We start from the raw sequence: 13,296 nt of genomic DNA on the forward strand, positions 1-13,296 counted from the left end.
CCCATAATGAAAGCAAGAAAACGAGGCCTTCAGTTTTAGGTAGCATCCAGACATTCCTTGGATGCTAAAGACAGGAGGTCTTGGATCTGAGACCACCTTCACTCCTCAGGTATGTTGACCTCTGCCAGTGCTGAACCAATATTGGGCAAGATGGGCTTCAGCATGGCCATTTGCCAAATCTGAAAAGCCATCACTAACTAATTTTAGCACATTTCTTATACTGTCTTCTACTTAGAGATTAGGAATTTTGGAGGGCAAGAGTAACTTGAGTAACTTGGAAGAAACCTAGATGTACAATCTCAAAACAAATCAAGTTACAAATTTATCATGCATAGCTTTGGTTCAATGTTCTGAAGAACAGAGAAGAGCAGAGAGGTCAGAGAGTTAAATTCTTTTCACATGGGGCCTGAGTGATATCACAGCTTGAGTCCTCTTGTTTTGTAATGGAAATTAGGCCCAGTAAGAGGCATCTTCACCTTTTAAGCCATGGCATGTTTTTTTTTTTTGTTTATTTTTTTTTTAATTATATATTCCAAGTAGGCTGGATAATATTTTAAACAAAACACCATTGAAATCCAGTTCATCAGAGTCACTGCACATATCCAACTGCTGATTTTTATATTGCAATATTCTTGGCTCTAAAATCATGATGAAATAACACCAAAAGCAAATGGGCCATAGTATGCACAAATTGTTTGCTAAATCTAAATGGCTAAATCGAAGCTTTTTTCCAGCTGTGTCAGAACAAAAATATATTCAGCTACAAATATACAGAATTGGGATATTTTGATGGTGGGAAAATACGCAAGAGTTATATTATTAAAATGATTGAACAAAAGATGTCTTTCCTTTAAATTCTCTTTTTTAAACAGAGGAAATTCATAGTTTGGAAAAAATCCTTTCCACATTAACACTTCCTAGGATATGTGTCCCTTTTAGGCTATAAATTCCTAAAATGAGATTATGAAAGAATAAATCTGCTCATCTCATGCTTGTACAAATGCTTGATTGTAAAATTAAAACTGAATTGTCTGTAGCACACAGTACCTTAGGTTCTGTGGGAGGCACAGTGACTCAAGATATTGAAATTATTATCTAAATCCTCAAGTTCATGAAAAGGTCATCTTTGATGAATTTATTTTAGACTTATGGAGCTGTAAATGCTAAAGAGAATTTTAAAATTTTAATCCTGCTTTTCCAATTTAAATGCCTGCCAGGAGGGCAATTCAAGTGGGCTTTTCCTGGCTCCTTATGAAATGGACCATCTTTATTCAGCTCCAGTGAATTTATAATGCCTAAGTATAGGGACCCATTGTTATGAGATAGTTTTATTTTTTTAATAGAAGTTCAAAATCTAGGTTTAAGTGATTTCCCCCCATTTTTAAATAACCATTTGTACCAATTTTCATCTATGGGCTGAATATGGCATTCAAGTCACCTATTTGCCATTTCTGTTCCAGACAATCCTATCCTCTCAGGACAGCTGAACCCTACCATGCACAGGAGAATATCCCCTCTTCTGAATGTCTCCCCCTTCACACCTTCAGAACTACTCAACATGCTACTCAGAAAGTCTAGAGAAATTTTCATTCTTCTTGTGATCTCTTTCCCTCGCTGAAACTAAAAGTATTTTTTTTGTCTCTGCATTCCTTCAGAAGCTTTTTGTCCCATCTATTTGGTAGGTATTCTATACCATCTCTGGACATCCATTATAGGAACATTTTGTGCTGCCCATTAAATTACACATTTTAAATTGAGATAAAATTCATATAATATAAAATTCACCATTTTACTCTTTTTTAAAAAAAGTGTACAATTCAGTAGCTTTTAGTACATTGACAATTTTGCACAACCATCACCATTATCTAGTTCTAGCATACTTTCATCAACACAAAAGGAAGCTCCTACTCATTAAGCAGTCACTGTCCATTCATTCTTCCTTATAGCTCCTGGAACTTCATTCTTTTGCATTTTGATAATCCAGTTGTTCCAGCACGATTTGTTGAAGACACTCTTCTTTCCCCATTAAATGATATAGGCACTGTGAAAATTCGATTGAATATATATACATGGGCTTATTTACAGACTCTCAATTCTATTCCACTGATCTGCATGTCAATCCTTATGTGAGTACTACACATTTTCAATTACTATAGCTTTGTAGTGCATCTTAAATTGGGAAGTGTTAGTCCTCCAACTTCATTTTTCTTTTTCAAGATTGTTTTGATGTGGATGGGTCCCTTACAATACCCGGTGAATTTAAGGATCATCTTATACATTTCTGTGGGAAAAAAAGGCCATTGGGATATTAATAGGGAGTAAATTGAATCTTTAGATTGCTTTAGGGAGCACTGTCATCTTTACAATATTATGTCATCTTATAGTCTATGAACATGGGCTGTCTTTACATTTTTCAGGTGTCCTTTATTTTAGCAATGCTTTGTATTTTTTTTTTATTGTACAAATATTGCACTTCCTGGTTAAATTTTAGCACTAGATATTTTATTTCTCTCAATGCTATTGTGAATGTAATCGTTTGGTTAATTCCCTTTTCAGATGTTTTATTAGTGGTATAGAGAAACACAACTGATTTGGGGGCATTGGTTTTAATCCCTGCAATTTTTCTGAATTCCTTTATCATCTCTAGTAGTTACCTTTTGGATTCTTTGTAATTTTATATATTTATACAAATAAGATCATGTCATCTGTGAGTAGAGTTAATTTTAATTCTTAGATTTCTTTTATTTATTTTTCTCGCCTAGCTGCTCTGGCTAGAACTTCCAATCAAATGTTGAACAGCAATATGAAAATGGGCATCTTTTTCTTGTTCCTGAACTTAGGAGGAAACTTTCTAATTTCATCACTACTTATGACGTCAGCTGTGGTTTTTCAGTATATTTTCTTTCTTCTGTTCCTAGTCAGAGGGTGTTTATCATGAAAGAATGCAGGTTTTTTTCTGCATCAGTTGACATGATCATGTTTTGCTTTTTTTCAGTTCTTTCTGTTAATGTGATGTATTACATGGATTGACTTTGATATGTTGAAGCAATCCTAGATTTCTTTGATAAATTTCATTTGGCAATGGTATAAAATGCATTTGACATGCTGCTTGGTTCAGTTTGTTAATATTTTGTTGAAGAATTTTTATTTATAGTCATGAGGGATACTTTTTCCTATATTTTTATTTTCTTGTGATGTCTTTGTTTGACTTTTGTTTTAGGATATTCCTGTCCTCATAGAATAAGTTAGGAAGTATTTACTCCTCTTCTAGTTTTTAGAAAGAGTTTTAGAAGGGTTCATGTTATTTCTTCTTTAAACATTTTGTAGAATTCACCAGTGATGCCATTTGACTCTGGGATTTTCATTGTGAAGTTTTGGGTTGCTGTTTCATTTTCTTTACTTGATATTGGTATTTTCAGATTTTTTATTTGTTCCTTAATCAGTTTTGATAGTTAGTATGTTTCTAGGAATTTGTCCACTTCATTAAGTTATCTAATTTGTTGATGTCCAATTGCCCATTGTGTTCTTTTAATCCTTTTCATTTCTCTGAGGTTAGTAGCAATGTCCCTACTTTCATTTCTGATTTTAGCAATTTGAATCTTATATTACTCCTCTTCGTTATTCAAGCTATAAATTTGTCAATATTGTTGATATTTTCTAAGAAAGAATTTTTGGTTTCATTGATTGTCTCTAACGTTTTTCTCTTCTCTATTTGTTTGTCCATTCTAATAGATATAACTCCTTTCTTTCTGCTAGATTTAGGCTTTGTTATCTCTTATTTTTCTAGTTTATTAAGTATAAAATTACATTATTCATTTGAATTGTACTTATTTTTTATGTAGTCCTTTACAGAGCTATTTCCCTTTGAGCATTTCTTTTACTTCATCCATTGGATTTGTTATTTTGTGTTTTTGTTTTCCTGCATCTCAAAGTATTTTATAATTTGTTTTGTGGTTTCTTCTTACCCCATGTTTCTTTAAGTGTGTGTTTTTCTCATTCCCACATATTTGTGTTTTACCATATTTTCTTCTGTTATTTATTAATTTCTAGTTTTCCTCTGCCATGGTTGGAGAAGATATTTTGAATGATTTCAGTTTTTAAAAATGAATTTGTGGCCTAGGATATGAAATATCTTGGAGAATATTCATGAGTCCTTCAGAAGAATGTGTATTTTGTTGTTGCTGGATGAAGTGTTCCATATATTCTTATGGTCTAAATGGGATATAGTCTAAATGGGATATAGTGTTATTCAAGTACTGTTTTTCCTTGTTGACCTTCTGTATCCTTGGTCTGTCCATTGTTCAAAGTGGTGAATTGAAGAATCCAAGTATTTTTTAGAATTATTTCTTCTTTCAATTATATCAGTTTTTATTTTATATATTTTGGAGTCCTTTTGTTAGATATCTATATCTATACAATTGTTATTTTCCTTCTTCTTAATGGATTAGCACTTTTTCAATATATAATGTCCTTATTGCCTCTTGTAACAATTTTTGCCTTAAAATCTATTTGTTTGATATTAGTATAACCCATCAGACTCACTTTGGTATTATTTGTACAGAATATCTTTTCTCCATCCATTCACTTTCTGACACTTTTTTTCTTTGGATCTAAAGTGAGTCTCTTATAGATAGCAAAGAGTTGGATATTCTTTCTTATCCACTGTGTCAACCACTGTCTTCAGATGGAGTGTTTTATCCATTTACATTTAATACAATTACTCATAAGTAATAACTTCTGCCATTTTAAAATTTATTTTCTATATGGTTTATATATTTTTGTTCCTCAGTTTCTCCATTACTGTTTCTTTTGTGTTTAATTGTTTTTTCCCCCTATTTTATAGTTTTGTTTTTCTTTTTATTTCTTTTACTGTATGTTTTTTTTTAGTTATTTTCTTGGTGGTTACCTGGGAATTACAATTCATGCGAACTAATTTATGACAATAGAATTTCATTAACACCAACATATTTTCAATAGTTTACAAAATGTTGTGTCTATGTAACTCTGCCCCCTTGTGTTGCAATTGTTGCAAATTACATGTTTATATACTGGGTGCCCATTAACATAGATTTGTAACTATTTTTATGTGTTTGTATTTTAAATCATATAAGAGAAAAAGAGTTGTTAAAAAATGCAATAATAAAGCTTTTATTATTTACCTATGTTGTTACTTTACCAGTTACCTTTCTTCATATGGCTTTTAGTTACTGTCTTAGTGTTTTGTCACACAAACCTGAATGACTCCCTTTAACATTTTCTTGTAGGAAAACTCTAATAATGATGAAATTCTTTGGTTATAGTTTTTCTAGGAATGTCTAATTTCTACTTTATTTTTGAAAGATAGTTTTGCTGGGTGTAGAATTCTTAGCATTTGTTGTTTCAGCAATTTAATTATATCATTACACAGGCTTCTGATCTCCATGGTTTCTGATGATAATTGGCTGTTAATCCTCTTGAAGTTCCCTTCAATGTGATAATTTGATTCTCTCTTGGTGATTTCAAGAGTCTGTCTTTGTTTTTGTATTTTGACAATTTGATTATAATGTATCTCAGTGTATAGCTCTTTCAGATTATCCTATTTAGTATTTCTGGAGTTTCTTGTATTTGTAAATTCATATATTTCATCAAATTGGGAAGCCTTGGTCACTATTTCTTCAAATATTCTTTTGGCCCCTTTCTTTCTCTTCTCTCCATCTGGGACTCTCATTATGCATATGTTAATACACTTGATGGTGTCCCATATATCTCTTAGGCTTGGTTCATTTTTTTCATTCCTTTTCTTTCTTCTTGGATCTATCTTCATGTTTGCTGATTCTTTCTTCTGGCTACTTTAATCTGCTGTTGAAACCCTCTTGCAACAATTTTACTTTTCACCTGCAGAATTTCTACTTGGCTTTTTAAAATAATTTCTTTCTCTTTATTGATATACTCCATTTGGTGCTACATCATTCTACTGGCTTCATTTAGTTTTCCACCATGTTTTCCTTTATCTCCTTGAGCATAGTTAAAACAATTGTTTTAAAGTCTTTGGCTAATATCCCCAATGTCTGGGTTTCTTCAGTGACAGTTTCTATGAATTTTATTTTTTCCTCTGAGTGGGCTGTGTTTTCCTGTTTCTTTGCATGTCTTGCAATTTTTCCATTGTTTAAAATTGGGCATTTTGTACATTTTAATATGTCAAGTCTGGAAATCAGATTCTTTCTCTTCCCCAGGGTTTGTTGTTGCTATTGTTGTGGTTGTTTAGTTACTTTTATGAACTAATTTTGTAAAGTCTGCATTCTTTGTTCTGTGTGTCCACTGAAGTCTCTGTTCTTTCAGCTTAGTTATCATCTAGAGATTTGATAAGGATTTCCCTAAACACCCAGGGCCAAAGAAAGAAAGGACGGAAGAGAACAGAGAAAAGAAAAAGCCTCTTTCCTAGATCAATTTGGCTCTATCTTGGACACTTCTTCAGGACTAGTCAGGAAGCTTCTGCCTCAACCTGACTAGTCTTCACTTCCTGCTTTCATGGAGCCTATAGGTCAGCCAAAACTGAGAGTTAGGATCTTCTCAGATCTCTTCTGAACATGCATCCATTCCTGGACATGCATATGCCATGTAGACAGTCTTTTGTCTGAACATTTCCTTCCCTGACTCTCCTTCTCAGGCTTTTCATTCTTTTATTTGCCTCAGTTGTTATTCTTTGCCTCAGGTGGCCATGGCTAGTGCATTTTCCTCTAAATATGTTCAACAAATGTTTACTGAGAATATGCCTCAATTTGGGGGAAATTCTGAGTTAGGGGAAACACATGAAGATTTAGCTCATCCTTGAAGGACACACCAGAAAGATCAAAGTAAAAAACCCAAATTCTTTGAGACTAAGCTCCCACTGGTACCAATAGCCTGAACCAGGAAAGCAGGCTGCCATCTTCCGGGTTGTTACTGAATGGGGAACTGGGTAAGCTAAAATGTTACAGAGTGGGGAAGCAGCTGTGGCTCAATCAGTTGGGCTCCCATCTACCATATGGGAGGCCCTGGGTTTGTGCCCAGGGCTTCCTTGTGAAGGGAGGCTTGCACACACTCTGCGGAGAGCCACTGGCCTGCAAGTGCCACAGAAAGCCAACTCAGCAAGGTGACACCACAATAATAAAAAAAAAGGACACAATTAAAAACAGAAGAGCATGCAGCAAATGGATTCAGAGAGCAAAACAACAAGGAAGCTGCAAGGGGGGGATAAATAAAAATAAATACAGACGCACAGAAGAAGGCACAGCAAATGGACACAGAAAGCAGACAGCAAGCAAGCTACAAGGGGTGGGGAATAAAAAAAACAAACAAAAAAACTGCTCATAAACTCCATTAAAAAAAAAAAAAGCCAGAGTTCTCTTATCAGACTTCAGAAATGTGTATTTCTTCATTTAGAATTCCCCCAATTGTAAGTTTAGATTAGGTTCTAAAACTAAGAACAAGATGATTACCTCAGTGTTTCCCAGCTTATTTTTTGCTTTTGTAGCAAGATAGGGTTTTGGAATTCCCTACTACTTTATTTTTCCTAATGTCACTTTAATACCAATTTGAAGTTATAACAAGAATGCATATATCTTGTGGTATGGACTTTTTAATACTCCTTTTGATGTTTTTCTCCCATGAACAATATTTATTAATAGATACAGACATGAATTAATCAATAAATCAACTAGTATCCACACAAGATATTATTTCCTCCTTAACTGACTTACTCCATGGTAAAATAATCCTGAATATAGGATAATTTCCCTTATACTCTAAAATCAGTTCTTTATGATAGCATTCATTTGCCTATGGTCAATTCTTAGTGAAAACTAGAGAAAATATTGTCACTATATTTTTCATAATATCTTTCCTTGTGTACCCAGAATAGCTTTTAATTTTATCATCTCATAATCTCCTCTGCTCTAAAACAAACAAAATAAACCATCATTTAGCCTTTCCACACCAGTTTTATTTTCTGCCTAAATTATCCAGATAAGGACTGGAAAATAGAGACCTCTCTCACTTGGATAGGTTAACAGTCTTAAATTCACTGGGGAGTTGAGCAATCCATTTGCAATGAACTTTGGTTCAGAATTTTTTAAAGCTAGTGTGATAATGTGAAATAGTAACATGAATATTACCCATGGGAATGATATTTCTTCCACAGTACTAACTATTGGCCATGGATATGTTTCACAGTTGATACAGCTGAGTTAAGAGTTGTTCCCATCACTGGTTAAGGGAAATCCAGCTGAGTTAGAGTTGTTCCCATCACTGGTTAAGGGAAATACAAGTTTTATGATGATCTACCCTGAAAGATCATTTCCATAACTTATATTCAAAATATAACAAATAGTAGTATAGAAATAGGGTACTGAAAGCATGAAATGATATGATTTAATGCCTTCCATTTAACCTAATGGAAATAATATTCCTTAAGTGTCTATTATGTACCAGGGAAAATCCTAGATGCTTTCCAGTAATTTTTCATGCAACACAAAATTCTAACACCTTAAATGAGGTATAATTAGTTGCCCATCTAAGCTGAGGAGACCAATGATTAGAACACTAATGGAACTTAAACAGAGAGTATGGCACCCGGTGGAGGTGTACCACTCTTCCTTGACATGAGAAATCAGTTACCTGACCACATCCATCTGCACTGTGTTTGGAATCTGTTGAAATAGTGAGGTTGAGGACATGTCCTGCTCAGGAAGCTTCAGCCAATACCCAAGCACAGCAAGGAAACAGGGCTTGGTCACTTCTACTCAAGCAAGATGTCTCTAGTGACATTCTTTGCCTTAGAGTTACTCATTGGTCTTTTGACTTTCTCAGACGTGCGCAACAGCCTAAGGCTAAGTATATATTATGGTTTAAAATAGAAATGATGATATATCACATATTAATTATTGTTTCTGGTAGTAAAATTCAAATATGGCTCAGAATACCATGTTCTTCTCATGTACCATACTTCCTTATAGTACCATTCTAATTGATGATATAGCCCCCTTTATTGGGAAATTTAGTTGTATTTTAAATAAGATGGATGTTGAGGTAATATTGTCATGAAATATTTGGGTTGGTGATATACTGTAATGATGTACATTACTCTGTGTGGTCATTGAAAGTTACTTCCAACAACAAATAATGCCAAACTAAATGCATGAAAATGACACAATACACATTCTCTGGCCAATTATTTTCTAAAGGGACACATTATTTATGTGTAAAATGCTCAGACCTAAAGTCAGATAGCCAGTGTTTGAGTTTGAGTCACATCACCAATTAGCTATAGTTTGGGACAGTTATGAGTTGCTTTTTGCTTTAGTTTCCTTATTGTACAAAGGTGGAAATGGGATAATTTTTCTAACGGCCCTTAAAACTGTGAAATCTGTAAATTGATCATAACCAGATCCTTAGAATTTTTACTTTTAGTTCACATGTTAGTCCATAATATTTTCTTAGATGTTCATTATTCTTCAAGTCATTTTATATGTTCTGATTATCATTTTTTAAGAAATAGGGAAAACAGTCAAATGGTTGGTAATTTGTTAGTAGTTTAATAAATTATGTAAGATAATTAATAACTGGAAATAACAGAATTTTTCTGAATTTCACCAGAAAATATTAATTAGAATTTAAATAGAAAGAAAACACAAATTTCCACAAACTAAATACTGAGTAGAGCAAATTAGGGGAACATGCATGGATTTATCTTTCTAATGATGTTTAAAAAGTAGAGATATAACACTCAGGATCATATTTCTATTCCGCCTCTAAGGTAGAAGCTACGTAGAGTTTCTGGACATCAAATCTATGTCAACATGATGAATGTGTTTAAGGTACAGATATGCTAATGCCATGCAAAATGATATAAGTTCAGGCTCTTATCCAACTGAAGAGACAACATTTGTCTTCTAGATCAATGTCATGCTTGACCTTAACAACCCATAGTTAGCACCAGTAGATAACCGTAGGTCATGCTACTTAAGAATGGAAATACCACCCATCTATACCAATTGAAATATCACTGCAAATTATCTTAATTCAATTAGAAAAGCTAGAGGGGCTAGATATCCAAACAGTCGCCTAAAGTCAATTTTAAATGGTCTGATTGAATTCCTTACAGTGCATACTCATTTAATGTCTGCAGCACTAAGCCAAGCTCACAGATCCAAAGATGAGTGAGATATGGGGCCCCCCTTCAAGGAAGAATGATTTCTTAGAATGAAATTTAGTACAGGAATATCAAAGGGTAATTGATGGAAGGCGCTGTTTCTTACTGAGCATCAGACTGAATATATAGATCAAACTAAGAATGTTTATTTTGAACAGGAAAGCTAAAAGCCTAGAAATAAAGGTAGGAAGAGAGTTGTAATATTAATAGCATGTCAGTAATGACATGTCAGACAGAAGCCACCACATCTGCCCATCTACTGCGTCTTCTACTTGGCAATGATGCATTGTCCTTTTGGTTGATGCTTAAATATTTCATCAGAAACTGAAAGACCTTAGGATAAAAAGAGCAATGATACAATAAACACACAGATTCTCCTTCTCTCTGTCTCTCACTCTGCCTGTGTTTCTGTGTGTGTGTGTCTCTTTTTCACACACACACAAACACACACCCCCTCAGAGGCACTGATCCTTGACTTATTATTGTGGTGGCAAAATCAACGTGGAGCTATATTTGGACTTGGCGATAGAGTCTCCAGAGAGGACGCTGTTCTCGCCCGTGCTTTCAGCGGGAGGGGCCCTGCGTTGGAATAAAATGAGAATAGCCTGCAATTTGAACCTCAAATTATGAACTCGACTTAAACATGAAAGGATGTTTTGGATAAAGTGATATATTTCTCTATGCTCTTTCATAAATGCTATTGCTTTAAAGACAGTTAATAGAATGGCGGGACTATGACCCTGTTGAATGTTATTTAAATATCACTTTCACTCAAAGTGAATCGGAAGCAGGCGAGTGTTGTTTAAGAAATGCAAGCATAAGAAATCTTTACATTTATGAGAGGTTCCAAGAGTCAACGTGCCTTTTTAAAATTTATTTTTATTTTTATTTTTTTTATTGCTGTGGGGTTCTCTCTCCTCGAGGGCCTGTAGTGTGATGTGGCTTGGTTAATTATAGTTACTGGCTAACAGTTTCTAAGTGCTCTCCACAGCCAGACTGTGCGTTAGGTGCTTTGCTTGCCTTATCTCATTTAATTCTCACAAAAACACCAGACGTGAGTCTTGTTGTTATTTCCATTTGACACACGAGGCAACTGAGACCCAGCCAGTCTGCCCAGAAGTTGCCTCTGGTTATATTGTTCTCCATTGTAATATTAATAGCTATGTTGGGAAAATCATGTGCCCAGGTATTTTTATTAAATGACTTCACCTACAGTAAAATACTGAGGGTTCCTCCAAGCTTCACACATTATTTGCTCTGTTGCTTCCCTCTGGAGCTGGGGTGGGTGCGGGTGTCTCCCAAACAGATTAACTCTTTGTTCTGCACCAACCGTCACTCACAACCTGAGGCAATCTCCTGCCAGTAAGTCTGCGTTCTTTCACATTTCTTATAGATTCAATGCCTGTTTTTAAATGCTATCCATTGATGTTGCTCTAAACAATCTAGCTTTGGTGTGGTACAATTTCACAAGGATTCCCAGGTGAATAAACTGTTAAACATAGTTGTTTTTCTAGTCTTCTCTAGAAAGCCTTTTGGAAGTTAAAACTTTAAAAGCATGGCTGAGCCCAAATGAGAACTATTTGAAAGGCAAATAAGAATAATGCTGTTAAATGCTAAACACCTCCCAATTATTTTTGTGTTACTGTACTTAATTCCACCTGCAGAGACTGGGATTCAATTACTTAGAGCAGAGCATTTAAATCTAGTATTGGAATCTGGATGGGGATTAAAAGAAATTCTGAGAATGCTTCCCACACGATCTCAGGACCATTACAGGATGCTGGATGCTTTCCAAGCCAGGCATTAGACACTGATTCTTCTGCCTGGGTTCGGATCACCACTGGATACCTAGGGAAATATGTTCTTGCAGGAATCTGTGTCTGCTTTTTACCCACAACTTTGTAGCATGCATAATCTCGAGCAAATCATTTAAAGGAGTAAGAGGGCTAGGCCAGATGACCCATGAGATTCTTGCCATAACTGAAAAATATTGACACTCTAGCTGAGAATGGTGATTTGTTGAAACTACTGTGTCATTTTGAAGAAACTCATTTATTCTTCCATTATCTGTAGATGATACATCTATACATACTATAAAAATTGTTGCCATCGCTACTAATAGGAAATACTAAATTCCTTCTTGCCTTGGAATGATTAGTTACCGCATTTCTTTATATTTTGTCACTTCCGAAGAACAGAGGTTTGTGGCTGATCCAGATGTGGTCAAGGATATCATATAGGTGAGATCCCAGCACAGGTAAAGATGCAGTGCAGAGAAGTAGGAGGAGTCTGGGTTTTTGTTGCCAATATTGAGCCACAAAACCAAGGCAAGTAAGAGTCTTCCTCTGGGCATTTTACGTGAGAAATCTTGTCTCTATTTGGGTAAGCACGTTTGTTTAAGTTTCCTATTTCTTGAAGTGGAATGTACTTCTAACTAATCAAATCCAAGAGTGACTACCCTTTTGGATCAGATGAAGGGGAAGAACTCTGAAATCTAAATGCTAATCAATCCTGAGCCGTGGCATTGTTCCAGCCTATTATAATTTTCTGGTGATCAATGAAATGTTTATGTCACCTACTTCAATATCATCCACTTATTTTTCTTAGTTTCTTTTTCATTTGGTGATAGTTACCAACAATAATGGATAACCTCTGTATCTGCAGTTTAATGGAAATCCTTTTCTCTGGGCTGGCCTTTCTGGATATCATTTGGTATTTATTTCCAATTCCCTGCAGGCTTTTCTCTTTCATCATGCACAGATTATGATGAAGGATCAGTATTCCTAGTTAGTTACTTGATGTGAGCTTTTTGGAGAGTAAACTATTTCAGGGATACTACATGCTGGATTATCAAATCAAAGTGTTGAAAGTGTTTCAAACAAAACAGAAGCATAGTTTACCGACAACTTCCAAGTCCCTTGTTGAATCATAGAGGTTAAAAAGAAGTCTATTTTTATACACGGATAATAACATTTGATCTGATTACCACATCTAGCCTTTTGAGAATAGTCTATTAGCAATCTGGGATACTTTTGAGATCCCAGGTGCATTGCATAGTTTTTATTTTTAAACTGACTGATTAACTTTGTCAAAATGCTAGAACTGGCTCATATATCTTAGTTATCATC

The sequence above is a fragment of the Dasypus novemcinctus genome, chromosome 11 (assembly GCF_030445035.2).
Source record: "Dasypus novemcinctus isolate mDasNov1 chromosome 11, mDasNov1.1.hap2, whole genome shotgun sequence".
Taxonomy (NCBI): domain Eukaryota; kingdom Metazoa; phylum Chordata; class Mammalia; order Cingulata; family Dasypodidae; genus Dasypus; species Dasypus novemcinctus.